Source organism: Diceros bicornis, chromosome X, assembly GCF_020826845.1.
Source record: "Diceros bicornis minor isolate mBicDic1 chromosome X, mDicBic1.mat.cur, whole genome shotgun sequence".
Taxonomy (NCBI): Eukaryota; Metazoa; Chordata; class Mammalia; order Perissodactyla; family Rhinocerotidae; genus Diceros; species Diceros bicornis.
This window is the reverse complement of record NC_080781.1, coordinates 67,083,297-67,100,478: the sequence shown is the minus strand read 5'-3', so window position 1 is coordinate 67,100,478 and position 17,182 is coordinate 67,083,297. Positions and strand designations below refer to the sequence as shown.

Below are 17,182 nucleotides of genomic sequence, written 5' to 3'. Positions count from 1 at the left end.
TTTCTTTTTGTGTGTGGTGTCTTTGTCTGGCTTTGGTGTTAGGGAATAAGTTAGGAGGTGTTTCCTACTCTATTAGTTTTTGAAAGAGTTTGAGAATAATTGGTATTAATTCTTCTTCAAACTTTTGGTAGATTTCTGTAGCGAAGCTATCTGGTCCTGGATTTTTCTTTGTTTAGAAGTTTTACGTTACTGATTTAATTTCCTTACTTGGTATAATTTTGTTCAGGTTTTCTATTTCTTCTTGAGCCAGATTTGGTAGTTTACGTGTTTCTTGGAATTTGTCTATTTCATCTAAGTTATCTAAGTTTCTGGCCTTCAAGTGTTCATAATAATAACTTATTACTATGTGATAATAGTAATCACATTACTATGTGATAATATTAATCACATTACTATGTGATAATAGTAATCACTTACTACAACCTTACAAAAATAAAAAAGGTAAGGTCCTTTTACTTCTGTAGGGTTGTAGTGCAGGCTGCCATTCCCACTGCAGCTGCCCAGCTGGGAAACAGAGAGAAGTAGTTGGGTGTATAAAAATGCCATAATGCTCTCTCACTGTATTTTAGCAGTCTTTTTTTTTTTTTTTCCATTAAGCACTCCTCTGGTTGCTCTAAGTTGTTTTACGTTAGACTCAAGCATTCTGAAAAAGTTGATTCTGACAGTTTTTCCCAGCTTAGTGGTTGCTTCAGTGGATGGATATATCCTTGGAGCTCCCTCCTCCTTCATTCTCAGTGATGTCATCCACCACCCATATTTCATTTTGAATGTGAATATTTTCAATCACGCAGCAAAGATGAAAGAATAGTGCAGTGAAGCCTCACCACATAGGTTCTACCATTAAAATGCTGTTATACTTGTTTTCAATCATATAGCTATTTGTCTACCAATCCCTTTATCAATCCATTAACTCATCTTATGCTTTGATACATTTCAAAATAAATTGCAGACTTCCATATACCCTCTGTCACTTCCACATGTATATCACTAACAGAATTCAATATTCCTTTATAGTATTGTAAATTCTTATGTAAAGAATATATACAATGAAATACACAATTATTAAGTATACACTGACTGAGCTTTGACATGTGTAACTCCATATTCTTTTTTGATAAACATAAAAACCTATCCCAACATCCTGATATACCCTTGAAAGACACCATAAATGGTGTGTGTGTGCGGTGGGGCAGGATGAGAGAAATGCCCCAAATAGTCTGATGAAGTTCACAGGATTTTGAGCTAGTTAGAAGATCCTTACAGGGCATGTGGCCCAACTTTTCTTTCTGATGATTCTCTCCATAGCATCCCCACGAAATCCAGCATTGGCTTGCATACCTTCAGGGATTGACGTTTCACTAGTTCTGGAGGTATTCTGTTCCATCTTTGGAGCTCAGATTATTCAGACATCCTTATTTATATAGAGCTACCGACAACAAGGCCAATCTTTTCTTTCTCGCACTGCAGACAGTCCTTATGAGTTGTAAACAGCCCTTCCCCAAGTATTCTCGTCCCATAATATGTCCTAGTTCCTTTAACTGCTTTGCAGTGATGATGGAGTTGAGGGCCCTCACCAGCCTGATTCCATTCTGACTGCTTCATCAAAGTGGCAGTTATTAAATGGCACTGCATCGAAGCCAAGGACAAACTCCCACTAAGGAGGACTTTTCAAATTAGAAGAAGTTAAGTACTTTTCTTGCACTCTTTCTTCTGATACTGAGCCTGTATGAATAAGACATTTTCCCCTTCAACTCAGACCTTAGTTGGGCTTGGTATAAGACCTTGGCTTCTTTCCAGCAGTCTGGCTCAGTGTTTCTTTGATAATTTCATGCTGCCATCTGGTGGCTAAATCAGGTAATTCCTACCTTTTTCTGAGCTAGTCTAGTAGGGGAGAGGAAGTATGTAGGTCAACAGAGTGATTAGCCTAGAAGCAGAATGACGGGAATTTTAAAAAGAGGACTTGATTCCTTCCCTCCATATAATTCCTGTTGTATGCCATGCATTTGGAAGCCCAAAGTAGAAGATGTGGACACAACGAGGGTATAGCCACAGGCAATATGCCTGAAACATCCCCATTTTGGTCCAACTCTGACTAGCTAATTGACTTTGAGCAAGTCATTTTTCCTTCTAGTGTCTCAGTTTCCACACCTGTAACCCCAACAGGTTTATAAAATGAAGCCAAGCAGTAGTGAAGGCAAAGCCAGGCTGTGAGGGGAAGAAAGTGAAGTGGAGGACTGAGGGTTGCTGGGGGTGGGGGGGAGGGTGGTAGGGTAGGGATAAGTCAAGCCTGAAGATGATAAATGGCAGAAGAGAGCAGGAATGCTCCAGGGCATGCAGGGCCCTAGGCAAATATTTTTGGGGAGTCCATTTCTATATAAGTGATCTGAGTAAAATACATTATAAAGTTCATGGGCTCATGTGAGGAGTAGTAATTTAGCAATGAAGATTTAGAATAATGAGTAGAGAATATATATTTGTTTATTGAACACACATATATTTGTTTATTGAACAGTTCATGTGAAAATTCTTCATAATGTCCATGTACCATCTCTTCCTTTTCAGGTCCAGAAACCAGATCTTCATGCTCTTTGTTGTCAAATGCACCATACCTGGCTAATTTCATATCTCTCATTATGAGAGAAAGGTAGCCGCACTCACACTACTTCCAATGCGATGGCTCTCTGGAACCTGTTTACATTGAAATAATATAGATTTCTTGCCTTTGCAGTTCTTTTAGCCAAAGTGTCAGCAGTGGGCCTTGGTAGTCTAGAGCCTGAAAATGTCTTGCGTCTGACGTGAGTGAGAGTCACCCAAAATCAGCATGTTATCACCATTTTGGTGGCCTAATCTCACCCGATCCCATGAAAGAAATTACTATGACAGCCAATGGGAGTGATTTGCTAGCCTGGCCACCCTCCTGGAACCATGGCCTGACTGCAGATCCCCGGCACAATCAGTTTATAACTTATCTTTTTACCTTTTAAGGTGTTTTTGTGAAACAAAAGTTTTTAATTTCAAAAAGTTAAATTTATCGATCTTTTGTAGTCAATGATCTTTGAGTTTTGTTTAAGAAAATTTTCCCTAACTCAAAGTTTAAAAAGTATAGAACATCTCTATAATTGTAGAAAATTCTATTGGACAGACCTGCATTGGACAGGCCTAGGTACCCTAATAATTGGTAGCCTGTGCTAAAGACACAATAATAGGTTAAATTCTATAGTGGAATCAGATTCCTATTAGTTCATGGCCTATAGGGAAGGAGTTTAAGACTGGTCCAGGTAGCCTGACAGCGTTGCTGCTGGTGGTAGTTGGCTTGCTTTTTAGGTCCTGCTGGCTAGTCCAGGCTGATTCCAGGGTTAACAGAATACTACTTATAATCATTTTTTTTCTGATGACTGTGTGATATCAAAGTGGTTGTAGCTACTGCCTTTTACAGGAATGGTTGTTATTTTTCAAATATACCATGATCATTACAGTGATTTTAAACTCCACACAAATTCCACAATTCTCACTAGAGAGATCTGACATGCAAGGCAGTCTTGTTAACAGAGTTATTTCACTAAAGTGCAACCAAAGTTATCTGAGTCCAAGGACCTCTACTCTGGGATCCTCATGCTGTCACTAGCTTTTAAACCAAAAGCAAAGGAATCAACATCCCTCAATCTCAATTTACCAGTCTATACAATGAAAGACTCCTTTTCCCCTATTTGTTTCACTAGAAACTTGTGAAAGCTTAAATTAGCGTAAAAACTTAAAGACATTCAGAATTACATATATATATATACATATATAAAATCAATCCATTTCCAGCCCCAAAACTGGAGAGCATAGCAGGTCTTGTTTATAGGTTTTTGCTCCATAGTTTAATTTTTGGGTGTTCAGGAAGGCTCCTGTGGCAAATTATCTTCCAGACTGAAGTTCTATTATTGGATTCTTTTTGCATTAAGCACCGTCTTCTCAAGGGTACCACTTTTACAACACAATGTCTCTCATTTGGAATGACAAGGCAGATTACTTTTTTGTGGGAACCAAGAGCACTTAGAAGATGGAGTATGTCCTTTAAGGAAGAAAATTTTGCATACTTTATTATTTATCTAGAGACTGGAGGGCATGCTTACCTGATAGTATTTGGGTTAATAGTTATACCTTTCAGTTCAGCCAGTGGGAGGGCAATGTGTCCTTTGACTTTCTAGGAGTCATTGTGTGATACGTAAGTTTCTATTGTCTCCCCGGGGGAGGGTTGTCTATTGTCATTCTGATAAACAATATAGGACAGTTTACGAGTTTAATTGCTTCTCATTGAAATAGCCAGGTTTCTGGGGGCAGCTATGGCTTTTATATGAGATTTTTCCTACCAGTTACTGCCAGTGGGTGAACTTCACTACTGTGCTCTTATGATTGGTTCAATGTTGGGGTCATCAGATTCATGGAGAAAGTAAGAAAATACTAAAGATTAAGGATTCACAGTTTAAAAATTACAAACGGGTCACAAACAGTACTCCTTCTTGATTACTTAGGGCCCAAGTCAGCATTCTGTGAAATGCCTTCCTTTCCTTCCTCTCTCTTGCTCACCAATTGACTCATAAGCACTTCCAGTCTCCTATGATCAGGGGCCATACAAAGACAGAATACTGGAGTAGAAAATATACCGACTCAGAATCATGGTGTGTGACCTCATGCACTTCATGTAACCTTTATGGGCGTCTCTTTCACAATCTACAAAACAAAGGACTAAATCTTAACTACCACATTAGATAATGAAAGGGAAAGTCCCTTGAAGAGGGTTCTAACCTTAATGTATTGCTGCTTCCTAGCTTCTTTGGTTCAAAAGTTTGGTAGGGGGGTTATACATTCTGGCAGAATGAGGTATTTGCATACTTTATCAACATATCAAAGCTGTACCATCCCATTCTTTCTATTTCAAAACCAAACTAAACTAAAATCTTTTTATTTGGTATGCTGTTTATGCAGGATTTTAGTATTAGTTACCTAATTGGATTCACTCAACGTCCCTATTCCATAGATGAGAACCCATTGAAAACTCATTGAAGTTGTAGCTCCTGCACTAAAAATGAAGACTATTTCCAGTCTAGTGTTCTTTCTAACATGTTGTTTTCTTGAAATCTCCCTTTTTCTTATTACTGAGTAAATTTTGAGCTGGGTAAACCACCAAGATGTCTGGCTTTCAATCTTCTAGGCCACTCCTCTTCTACTTCTCCGCCCCCAGTCCCCTCCCCCTCACTTCTTAAAGCGCTGCAATTTGCTGCTGCCGCCATATTTCTTCTTTTCCTGGGGCGGAAGCTTGCAAACACTTGATCTCTTTGCCCGTGTGGTTCTTTCTGGAACATTTTCTAGCCCCCGACCACTCCTTATGGCGTATTTCTTTAAAAAAAAATGCACCAAAATTCCATAACACGTTTTTAAAGTTCTGAACTTTCTCCTAGTATTTTCTTGACACCTCCTCCCTGTTTTTCAGGTATTTGGGATATTTTTAGGCAATTTTCCATTTTAAAGGAATTTTTCTTTGGAATGATTTTTGGTTGACACCTCTGTTTTTTGTGGTTTAGTGTTCTTTTTTCTCCCTTTTTCTGTATTTTGCCCATCGGGGCTGTGGATACCTGGTTTTATTATTATTAATTTTTTTGCCCAACGGGGCCGTGGATACCTGTCTTCTAATTCTTCTTTTTTTTTTTTTGCCCATCGGGGCTGCGGATACCTGCTTTTAATTTTTTTTTCCCCCTTAGCCCATCGGGGCCTCGGATACCTGCTTTTTTTCTTAAATTTATTTTTTGGCCCATCGGGGCCTCGGATACCTGCTTTTATTTGTTTTTTTTTCCCTTGCCCATCGGGGCCTCGGATACCTGCTTTTATTTATTTTTTCCCTTGCCCATCGGGGCCACGGATACCTGCTTAGATTTTTGTTTTTAATTGCCCATCGGGGCTTCTTATGGATGGAAAAGTGTTGGTTTTTGTGGTTCCTTGTACTATCTGGAATGTCTACAGATTTTTGCTGCTAATCATTTGGTGGTGTGTGAGTGAACCTACAGCTTTAGCTGGGAGATGACTTGGCAGTTAGGCTAGGAGGTTCGTTGGGCTGGGGAGGAAAGATGGCGGCCACTTGAGATTTGCCGCCCAGCTCCGCTGACTGTTAGTTGTTTGTTCTAAGAATAAACTAGGGAGACAAGATGGATAGCGGGACAGGCAGAGGCAATTGTATGCGTTGTATGAGCTAAATGTTTTGAATGAGCTTATTTGGGGCTTGTTAGGAGCTTCGCATGAATTATGGCATCGTGAGGTGGAAAAACAGGATGGTCCTGTGTCATATTACAAGGGGCTAGTCGAAAATGGGAGGGAGAAAACTTAGGCACAGGGTTCAAAATGGCGGTTTTGACTTTGTGGCATTGCTTAGCATGACTGTCGGCTTTGTTAGCGTGTCCAAAATGGCGGATCCAATTTTGCCGCAGTGTTCAAGTGGCGGGAAGGCCACATCATGGTGGTGTGTGTTCTAGTGCGCAGCATGGTGGTGGAAATATTCTGTTACATAGCAAAATATGGCGGCTGAAGTACTTGCCGCAGTGTAAAATATGGCGGGCTTTTGTCTTTGCCGTGTGCATTTCCTGACAGGTTTTGCCGCAGGGACAATATGGCAGACCTTGTCATGCGCATATCATGGCAGTTTGTCATGTGGACGTCATGGCTGGGGGTTTTTGCCCGGGACATTCTTGGCGGGCTTTGCACCAGGTGGGCCTGCCGCATTGTTAAAGATGGCGGGTTTTTGCCATGTTTGCCGCAAAAAGTGGCAGAAAGGTGGCAAGGGCAGTGTTGGATTGCCGCATGACCCACCCAATCAGAAAGGGTGGTAGAATTGGGAACAACTAATTAGTGAATGATGGAATTAGGCTGTGAGTTAGTGTAGCACCTCACTGTGGTCTTTATTCAGCCAGTCAACAGGAAGTAGAGAAGCCACGTTTGTAAGTCTGCTCCCAGTGGGTGGTACCCAAGGTCTTTCCAAGGACATTTACCCTTTCCATCTCCCTCCCCTCTCACTTGCTCCCTCCCCTCCAGCATTGACTCTTGCAGTGCTGGATATCTGGCTGTGTGGGCTGAACCTCACCCCATACCTCCGCGTTGCTGCCTTGGCCTAAGGCTAGTCTACTCCCCCCTGGCCTCTGCTCTTCTGCACTGTGGCCAGGGGCAGTGCTCCATGCCTGCCAAGTGTGAATATGGCGGTGAGTCGTGGCAAAGACCAGAATGGATCGCAGATGATCGTTGGCCAACAGGTGGCAGAAGAGGAATCCCTGACTTCCTCAAGAGGAACACCTACCCCGTGGCTAATGCTGGGGTCGGATTTTGATTTCTATTTCTTGGATGTCAGTCATATATAGTTTGATTATGTGGTTTGCTAGTGTTCAACTTAAGCCTTAAGTGACTATTATGGAAATATATTTAGAGGCTTTGTTTATTTGTAGAATTTTTTTCAATTACATTTAGTGAGTTTTCATTTTGGGATTCCTTAAAATTCCTTAAAGTTTTCAATTTTTTTATAAATTGCTTCAACATTTTTTTGGCTTTAGATATTCAAAGTAAAATAATTTGGCATTTAAAAGATTTTTACTAATTTGTTCACTTTGAAATTGACTTAATAAACTCCTTCTCTTTGGATTTTTGAAGAGCCTTATAGCACAGAAATAGTTAATTGAAAATTCAACTTTATGACCCTATGTAAATAGGAATATTTGAAGGTCCACTCTAGTCCAGGCCTTGCTTTGTTCCCATCCTTAATGCTGCACTAATTGACTTTATGACCTGCGTATCAGGCAAGAAACCTGAATTGCTGTGGACTTGTTTCCTCTATTCAAACTCACTATATTGGAGTATTAATGCCCACAATTTCAATTTTCTATGGTGCCCTGCCTCCAAGGCCCCCAGTCCTTTCTCCACCCCTCCCCCAGCCCTGCCCTAGCCACAGCCTCCCAGCCCCTGCCCCTGCCCCTGCCCCAGCCCTGCCCCGGCCCCGGCCCCAGCCCCAGCCCCAGCCCCTGCCCCTGCCCCAGCCCCAGCCCCAGCCCCAGCTCCCCCTAGCCTTGCTTCTTCCTAAAGCCGCTACAATTTGCATTGATTCAGTGCTAAAAATAAGTTGACTATTGCTCATCCATGAGACTGGGATACCCTATCTGCCTCTAGCATTGCTGATCTTCAGTGCTGACTACCTGAGTCATCATTTTCAATGAACGTACACAATCCCCTTTGTCCATTGTCCCATGTTAGAACAAAGAATCCATACACCCTTTGTGTTAATGTTAGGAAGTGTTAATTAATCGAGTTTCATATCAAGCAGTTATTGTCCATAATTCAAGTTCATCATCATCATCTCAATCCTCTGCCCTTAAGAAAGGAGAAACCATTCCTCTGTCATTGCTGCAGTAGTCACAGTCCCAATTTTCTGGGCAGTGCTCATATACTGTGCTGACCACCTAAACTCTGCACTGAGTGAAATTCTAATTGTCCATAATTCTGCCCATTGGATTAAATCCCAGTCCAAAACCCTTTTGCATTCAGCAAGGGGCATAGAAAACCCAAGTCTTGTTCAACAGTAAACGTGCTCAGTCCCAATTGTCATAACCTTGTCCATTAAACAAAGGCACCCTACTTTTTTGCCCTGCTTCTGGAGAGTCCTGCTGTTCTTGGACAATTAAAGTATCAAATTGTTGTTGTACGTTGTCTCGCTCATTAATCAACGATCCTCCATCCCCTTTGCATTGCTACTAGGTAGTGCTGACTACCTGAGACCATGTTCCTTGAATTATTAATGAGTATAATCCCAATTGTCTATATCCCTGTTCATTACACAAGTCCTTGACAGCTTCTTTGCACAATAGCAGAAGTGCTCATTCTCAAAGCCCTTTACCTTGGAATGTTAATGGATACAATCATTATTGTTCATGGACCTGCCTAACAGATGAGACCCACCCATGCTCTTTTCATTGCTCCTAGGTAGTACCTACCAACTTGCATAGTATATAAAATCCTCCTTGCCCATGGTCCCACCCATTAGGATATTCCTTACCTCTATGCCATTGCTTCTAAGGAGTTCTGATTACCCAAGGTCCCTTCTCTTAAAGTTGATGTGCATAAATGCATATATTCATGGTCCTGTGCAATAAAAAATGGAATCTCACCCCATGCCACCCTCTGTGGGATATTGCTTGAAAGTGCAGATTATTCAAGAACTCAGCTCTTGGACAATTAATTTGCAGTTGCAGTTGTCCAGAAAGAGCCACTGTATCCCATTTGCATGCTATAATGTGGGCCCATCACTCAAGGACCCTTCTCTTGAATTGAAAATGTCCATAATTGCATTTGTCCCTGTCCTGTGAGGTAGCCACAGCCACTCCCTTTGTATTCCAGCCAGGGACCTTTACTACTCAAGAACTCTGTACTAGGACAGTTTACATGCACAATCCTAATTGGTTAAAACTGAACCTTTGGTATCAGGAACCCTGCACCATCTTTACTTTACATCTGAAAGGTGCTAATTACCTAAGGCCCTTCTTTTGAAATTGTTCATGCACAAAATTGATATCCCCAATGTCTCTTTTGTTAAACTGGATCCCATCCCCACTTAACTCCCTTTGCATTACTACAGAGGGCACTTGGAACAGTTAACGTGCTCAATTACAGCTGTGGTCCCTTCTGTTAGTCTAGGACCCCATCCCCTCCACTTGCTTTGCATCATTGAGAGGGTACCTGGGACTGTTAATGGGCTTAATTACAGCTAAAGTCCCTTCCCTTAGTCTAGGATCCCATCCACTCCTAAGCACTTTACATTACAACAGAGGATACAAGGGACTGCTAATGTGCTTAAATGCAGCTACAGTCCCTTATGTTAATCCAGGATCTCATTCCCACCTAACTCCATTTGCATTACTGCAGAGGGTACTTGGGACTGTTAATGTGCTTCATTTGCATCTACAGTCCCTTTTGTTAGTCTAGGATCCCATTCCCACCTACTACCCTCGCATTACCACAGAGAGTACAAAGGGCTGTTAAGTGCTTAAATGCAGATACTGTCCCTTATGTTAGTGTAGTGTTCCATCCTTTCCAACTCTCTTTGCATTACTACAGAGAGTACATGAGACAGTTAACTACTTAAATGCAGATACTGTCCCTTATGTTAGTGTAGGGTTCATCCTCTCCAACTCTTTGCATTACAAGAGAGGGTACTTAGGACCTTTAAGGTGCTTAATTGCAGATATGGTCCGTTCCGTTTGTCTAGGATCTCATCCCCTCCCACCCCCTTGCATTACTGCAGAGGACACTTGGGATTGTTAGGGGCTTAATTGCAGCTACCGTCCCTTCTGTTGTCTAGGATCGCATGCCCTCCAACTCCCTTTGTATTACACAGGAGATACTTGGGACTGTTAATGGGCTTAATTGCACCTACAGTCCTTTCTGTTACTAGGATCTCATGCCTTCCAACTCCCTTTGTATACACAGAGGGGACTTGGGACTGTTAATGTGCTTAACTGCAGCTACAGTCCCTTCTGTTAGTCTAAGATCCCATGACCTCCAGTTGCCTTGCATTACTGGGTGGTATTTATGACAGAAAAGTACTTAATTGCCACTGCTCCCTTCTGTTGTCTAGAGTCCCCTGCCCTCCAACTCCCTTTACATTACACAGGGGGTATTTGGAACAGAAAGGTGCTTAATTGCAGCTGTGGTCCCTTCTGTGAGTCTGGGATCCCGTGCCCTCCAATGCTCTTTGCATTACACCCAGAGTACTTGGGACTGTTAATGGGCTTAATTGCACCTACAGTCCCTTTCCCTTCTGTGAGTCTGGGATCCCATGCCCTTCAATGCTCTTTGCATTACACACGGGGTACTTGGGACTGTTAATGGGCTTAATTACACCTACAGTCCCTTCTGTTAGTCCAATATCCCATGTCCTCCAACTCCCTTTGCGTACAGCAGAGGGTACTTGGGATTGTAATTGTGCTTAATTGCATCTGTGGTCCTTTCTGTTAGTCTGGGGGCCCATGCCCTCCAATTCTCTTTGAATTACACACGGTATACTTGGGACTGTTAATGGGCTTAATTGGCAGCTACAGTCCCTTCTTTTTGTCTAGGATTCCATCCCCTCCAACTCTTTTTGCATTACACAGGGGGTATTTGGGACTGTTAAAGTTCTCAATTGCAGCTACAGTTCCTTCTGTGCTTCTAGTGTCCAATGCTCTCCAACTCCCTTTGCATTACATAGGGAGTATTTGGGACAGAAAGGTGCTTAATTGCATCTGTGGTCCCTTCTGTTAGTCTGGGACCCCATGGCCTCCAACTTCCTTTGCATCACACAGGGGGTACTTGGGACTGTTAATGGGCTTAATAGCAGCCACAGTTCCTTCTGTTAGTTTAGGATCCCATGCCTTGCAACTCCCTTTGCATAAGCGGAGGGTACCTGGGACTCTTAATGTGCTTAATGACAGCTGTGGTCCCTTCTGTTTGGGATCCCATGCCCTCCAATGCCCTTTGCATTACACAGGTGGTTCTTGGGACTGTTAAAGTGCTCAATTGCAGCTACAGTTCCTTTGTTTCTAGGGTCCCATGGCATCCAACTCCCTTTGCATTACACAGTGGGTACTTGGGACTGTTCATGGGCTTAATTGCAGCCACAGTCCCTTTTGTTAGTCTAGGATCCCATGCCTTCCAACTCCCTTTGCATACAGTGGAGGGTACCTGGGATGGTTAATGTACCTAATTGCAGCTGTGGTCCCTTCTGTTTGTCTGGGATCCCATGCCCTCCAGTTCCCTCTGGGTTAGGCACAGGGTACTTGGGACTGTTAATGGGCTTAATTGCAGCCACAGTCCCTTCTGTTAGTAAGATCCCATGCCCCCCAACTCCTTTTGCATACAGCAGAGGGTACCTGGGAGTCCTAATGTGCTTAATTACAGTGTGGTCCCTTCTGTTTGTCTAGGATCCCATACCTTCCAACTCCCTTTGCATTACACATGGGGTACTTGGGACTGTTAATGTTATGGGACAGTTGCTGCTACAGTGCCTTCTGTTTGTCTAGGATCCTATGCCCTCTAACTCCTTTTGCATACAGCAGAGGGTACCTGGGACTTTTAATGTGTTTAACTGCAGATATAGTCCCTTCTGTTAGTCTAAGATCCCATACCCTCCAAGTGCCTTGCATTACCAGGTGGTATTTATGACAGAAAAGAGCTTAATTGGATCTGTGGTCCCTTTTCTTAGTTTAGGATCCCATGTCCTCCAACTCCCTTTACATTACACCGGGGGTTCTTGGGACTATTAAAGTGCTCCATTGCAGCTATAGTTCCTTCTGTGCTTCTGGGATCCCATGCCCTCCAACTCACTTTGCTTTACACGTGGAGTACTTGCGACTTTTAATGTCCTTAATTGTGGCCACAGTCCCTTCTGTTAGTACATTCTCATGCCCTCCAATCCCCTTTGCATACAGCAGAGGTTACCTGGGATTCTTAATGGGCTTAATTGCGTCTGTGGTCCCTTCTGTTAGTCTAGGATCCCAGGCCCTCCAACTCCCTTTGCATTACACAGTGGGTACATTGGAGTGTCAGTGGGCTTATTTGCCACTCTGGTCCCTTTTGTTAGCCTGGGATCCCATGCCCTCCAACTACCTTTGCATAAGCGGAGTGTACCTGGAACAGTTAATGTGCTTAACTGCAGCTACAGTCCCTTCTGTTAGTCTACGATCCCATGCTCTCCAACTCGCTTGCATTACCAGGTGGTATTTATGACAGAAAAGAGCTTAGTTACATCTGTGGTCCCTTCTGTTGTTCTAGGATCCCATGCCCTCCAACTCCCTTTGCATTACACAGGGGCTTCTTGGGACTGTTAAAGTGCTCAATTGCAGCTACAGTTCCTTCTGTGTTTCTAGGGTCCCACGCCCTCCAACTCCATTTGCATTACACAGGGGGTATTTGGGACAAAAAGGTGCTTAATTGCATCTGTGGTCCCCTCTGTTAGTCTAGGATCTCAGGTGCTCCGATTCCCTTTGCATTACACACAGTGTAATTGGGACTGTTAATGGGCTTAATTGCAGCCACAGTTCCTTCTCTTAGTCTAGGATCCCATACCTTCCAACTCCCTTTGCATACAGCAGAGGGTACCTGGGACTTTTAATGTGCTTAATTATAGCTATGGTCCCTTCTATTTTTCTGGGATCCCATGCCCTCCAGATCCCTTTGCGTTAGGCACAGGATACTTGGCACTCTTAATGGGCTTAATCGCAGCCACAGTCCCTTCTGTTAGTAGGATCCCATGCCCTCCAACTCCCTTTGCATAAGCGGAGGGTACCTGGGACTCTTAATGTGCTTAATGACAGCTGTGGTCCCTTCTGTTTGTCTGGGATCCCATGCCCTCCAGCTCCCCTTGCGTTAGGCACAGGGTACTTGGGACTGTTAATGGGCTTAATTGTGCCACAGTCCCTTCTGTTAGTAAGATCCCATGCCCTCCAACTCCCTTTGCATAAGCGGAGTGTACCTGGGACTCTTAATGTGCTTAATTACAACTGAGGTCTCTCTGTCTGGGATCCCATGCCCTCCAACTCCCTTTCTCTTACACACGGAGTACTTGCGACTTTTAATGTGCTTAATTGTGGCCACAGTCCCTTCTGTTAGTAGGATCCCATGCCCTCCAACCCCCTTTGCATACAGCAGAGGGTACCTGGGGCTATTAAGGGCTTAATTGCATCTGTGGTCCCTTCTGTTAGTCTAGGATCCCAGGCCCTCCAACTCCCTTTGCATTACACAGTGGGTACATTGGAGTGTCAGTGGGCTTATTTGCCACTCTGGTCCCTTTTGTTAGCCTGGGATCCCATGCCCTCCAACTACCTTTGCATTACATATGGGGTACTTGGGACTGTTAATGTGCTTAACTGCAGCTACAGTCCCTTCTGTTAGTCTACGATCCCATGCTCTCCAACTCGCTTGCATTACCAGGTGGTATTTATGACAGAAAAAGAGCTTAGTTACATCTGTGGTCCCTTCTGTTAGTCTAGGATCTCAGGTGCTCCGATTCCCTTTGCATTACACGCAGTGTAATTGGGACTGTTAATGGGCTTAATTGCAGCCACAGTTCCTTCTCTTAGTCTAGGATCCCATACCTTCCAACTCCCTTCGCATACAGCAGAGGGTACCTGGGACTCTTAATGTGCTTAATTATAGCTATGGTCCCTTCTGTTTTTCTGGGATCCCATGCCCTCCAGCTCCCTTTGCGTTAGGCACAGGATACTTGGCACTCTTAATGGGCTTAATCGCAGCCACAGTCCCTTCTGTTAGTAGGATCCCATGCCCTCCAACTCCCTTTGCATAAGCGGAGGGTACCTGGGACTCTTAATGTGCTTAATGACAGCTGTGGTCCCTTCTGTTTGTCTGGGATCCCATGCCCTCCAGCTCCCCTTGCGTTAGGCACAGGGTACGTGGGACTGTTAATGGGCTTAATTGTGCCACAGTCCCTTCTGTTAGTAAGATCCCATGCCCTCCAACTCCCTTTGCATAAGCGGAGTGTACCTGGGACTCTTAATGTGCTTAATTACAACTGAGGTCTCTCTGTCTGGGATCCCATGCCCTCCAACTCCCTTTCTCTTACACACGGGGTACTTGCGACTTTTAATGTGCTTAATTGTGGCCACAGTCGCTTCTGTTAGTAGGATCCCATGCCCTCCAACCCCCTTTGCATACAGCAGAGGGTACCTGGGGCTCTTAAAGGGCTTAATTGCATCTGTGGTCCCTTCTGTTAGTCTAGGATCCCAGGCCCTCCAACTCCCTTTGCATTACACAGTGGGCACATTGGAGTGTCAGTGGGCTTATTTGCCACTCTGGTCCCTTTTGTTAGCCTGGGATCCCATGCCCTCCAACTACCTTTGCATTACATATGGGGTACTTGGGACTGTTAATGTGCTTAACTGCAGCTACAGTCCCTTCTGTTAGTCTATGATCCCATGCTCTCCAACTCCATTGCATTACCAGGTGGTATTTATGACAGAAAAGAGCTTAGTTACATCTGTGGTCCCTTCTGTTGTTCTAGAATCCCATGCCCTCCAACTCCCTTTGCATTACACAGGGGCTTCTTGGGACTGTTAAGTGCTCAATTGCAGCTACAGTTCCTTCTGTGTTTCTAGGGTCCCACGCCCTCCAGCTCCATTTGCATTACACAGTGGGTATTTGGGACAAAAAGGTGCTTAATTGCATCTGTGGTCCCTTCTGTTAGTCTAGGATCTCAGGTGCTCCGATTCCCTTTGCATTACACACAGTGTAATTGGGACTGTTAATGGGCTTAATTGCAGCCACAGTTCCTTCTCTTAGTCTAGGATCCCATACCTTCCAACTCCCTTCGCATACAGCAGAGGGTACCTGGGACTCTTAATGTGCTTAATTATAGCTATGGTCCCTTCTGTTTTTCTGGGATCCCATGCCCTCCAGCTCCCCTTGCGTTAGGCACAGGGTAGTGGGACTGTTAATGGGCTTAATTGTGCCACAGTCCCTTCTGTTAGTAAGATCCCATGCCCTCCACTCCCTTTGCATAAGCGGAGTGTACCTGGGACTCTTAATGTGCTTAATTACAACTGAGGTCTGTCTGTCTGGAATCCCATGCCCTCCAACTCCCTTTCTCTTACACACGGGGTACTTGCGACTTTTAATGTGCTTAATTGTGGCCACAGTCCCTTCTGTTAGTAGGATCCCATGCCCTCCAACCCCCTTTGCATACAGCAGAGGGTACCTGGGGCTCTTAAAGGGCTTAATTGCGTCTGTGGTCCCTTCTGTTAGTCTAGGATCCCAGGCCCTCCAACTCCCTTTGCATTACACAGTGGGTACATTGGAGTGTCAGTGGGCTTATTTGCCACTCTGGTCCCTTTTGTTAGCCTGGAATCCCATGCCCTCCAACTACCTTTGCATTACATATGGGGTACTTGGGACTGTTAATGTGCTTAACTGCAGCTACAGTCCCTTCTGTTAGTCTACGATCCCATGCTCTCCAACTCCATTGCATTACCAGGTGGTATTTATGACAGAAAAGAGCTTAGTTACATCTGTGGTCCCTTCTGTTGTTCTAGGATCCCATGCCCTCCAACTCCCTTTGCATTACACAGGGGCTTCTTGGGACTGTTAAAGTGCTCAATTGCAGCTACAGTTCCTTCTGTGTTTCTAGGGTCCCACGCCCTCCAGCTCCATTTGCATTACACAGTGGGTATTTGGGACAAAAAGGTGCTTAATTGCATCTGTGGTCCCTTCTGTTAGTCTAGGATCTCTGGTGCTCCGATTCCCTTTGCATTACACACAGTGTAATTGGGACTGTTAATGGGCTTAATTGCAGCCACAGTTCCTTCTCTTAGTCTAGGATCCCATACCTTCCAACTCCCTTTGCATACAGCAGAGGGTACCTGGGACTCTTAATGTGCTTAATTATAGCTATGGTCCCTTCTATTTTTCTGGGATCCCATGCCCTCCAGCTCCCTTTGCGTTAGGCACAGGATACTTGGCACTCTTAATGGGCTTAATCGCAGCCACAGTCCCTTCTGTTAGTAGGATCCCATGCCCTCCAGCTCCCTTTGCATAAGCGGAGGGTACCTGGGACTCTTAATGTGCTTAATGACAGCTGTGGTCCCTTCTGTTTGTCTGGGATCCCATGCCCTCCAACTCCCTTTGCATTACACACGGGGTACTTGGGACTGTTAATGGTCTTAATTGCAGCTACAGTCCCTTCTGTTAGTCTAGGATCCCACGTGCTCCAACTCTGTTTGCGTTACTGGGTGGTATTTGGGACAGAGAGGTGCTTAATTGCATCTATTGTCCCCTCTGTTAGCCTAGGAGCCCATGGCCTCCAACTTCCTTTGCATTACACACAGCATACTTGGAACTGTTAATGGGCTTAATTGCAGCCGCAGTCCCTTCTGTTAGTCGGATCCCGTGCCCTCCAACTCCCTTTGCATACACCGAAGTGTACCTGGGACTCTTAATGTGCTTAATTACAGCTGTGGTCCCTTCTGTTTGTCTAGGATCCCATGCCCTCCAACTCCCTTGCATTACACAGTGGGTATTTGGGACAGGAAGGTGCTTAATTGCGTCTGTGGTCCCTTCTGTTAGTCTGGGATCCCGTGGCCTCCAACTCTCTTTGCATTACACAGGGCATATTTAGGACTGTTAA

The 17,182-nt window shown here is 44.2% G+C and overlaps 1 long non-coding RNA gene across 1 annotated transcript in view; it reads left to right on the top strand.

The window, feature by feature from the left end:
• The first annotated feature begins 5,300 nt into the window (after positions 1 to 5,300).
• Positions 5,301 to 17,182, top strand: part of LOC131401142 (uncharacterized) — a 37,524-nt gene continuing 25,642 nt past the window's right edge. Inside the window, exon 1 of the long non-coding RNA XR_009217552.1 lies at positions 5,301 to 7,342. This is a non-coding gene — a long non-coding RNA (uncharacterized LOC131401142). The remainder of the gene's footprint in view (positions 7,343 to 17,182) is intronic.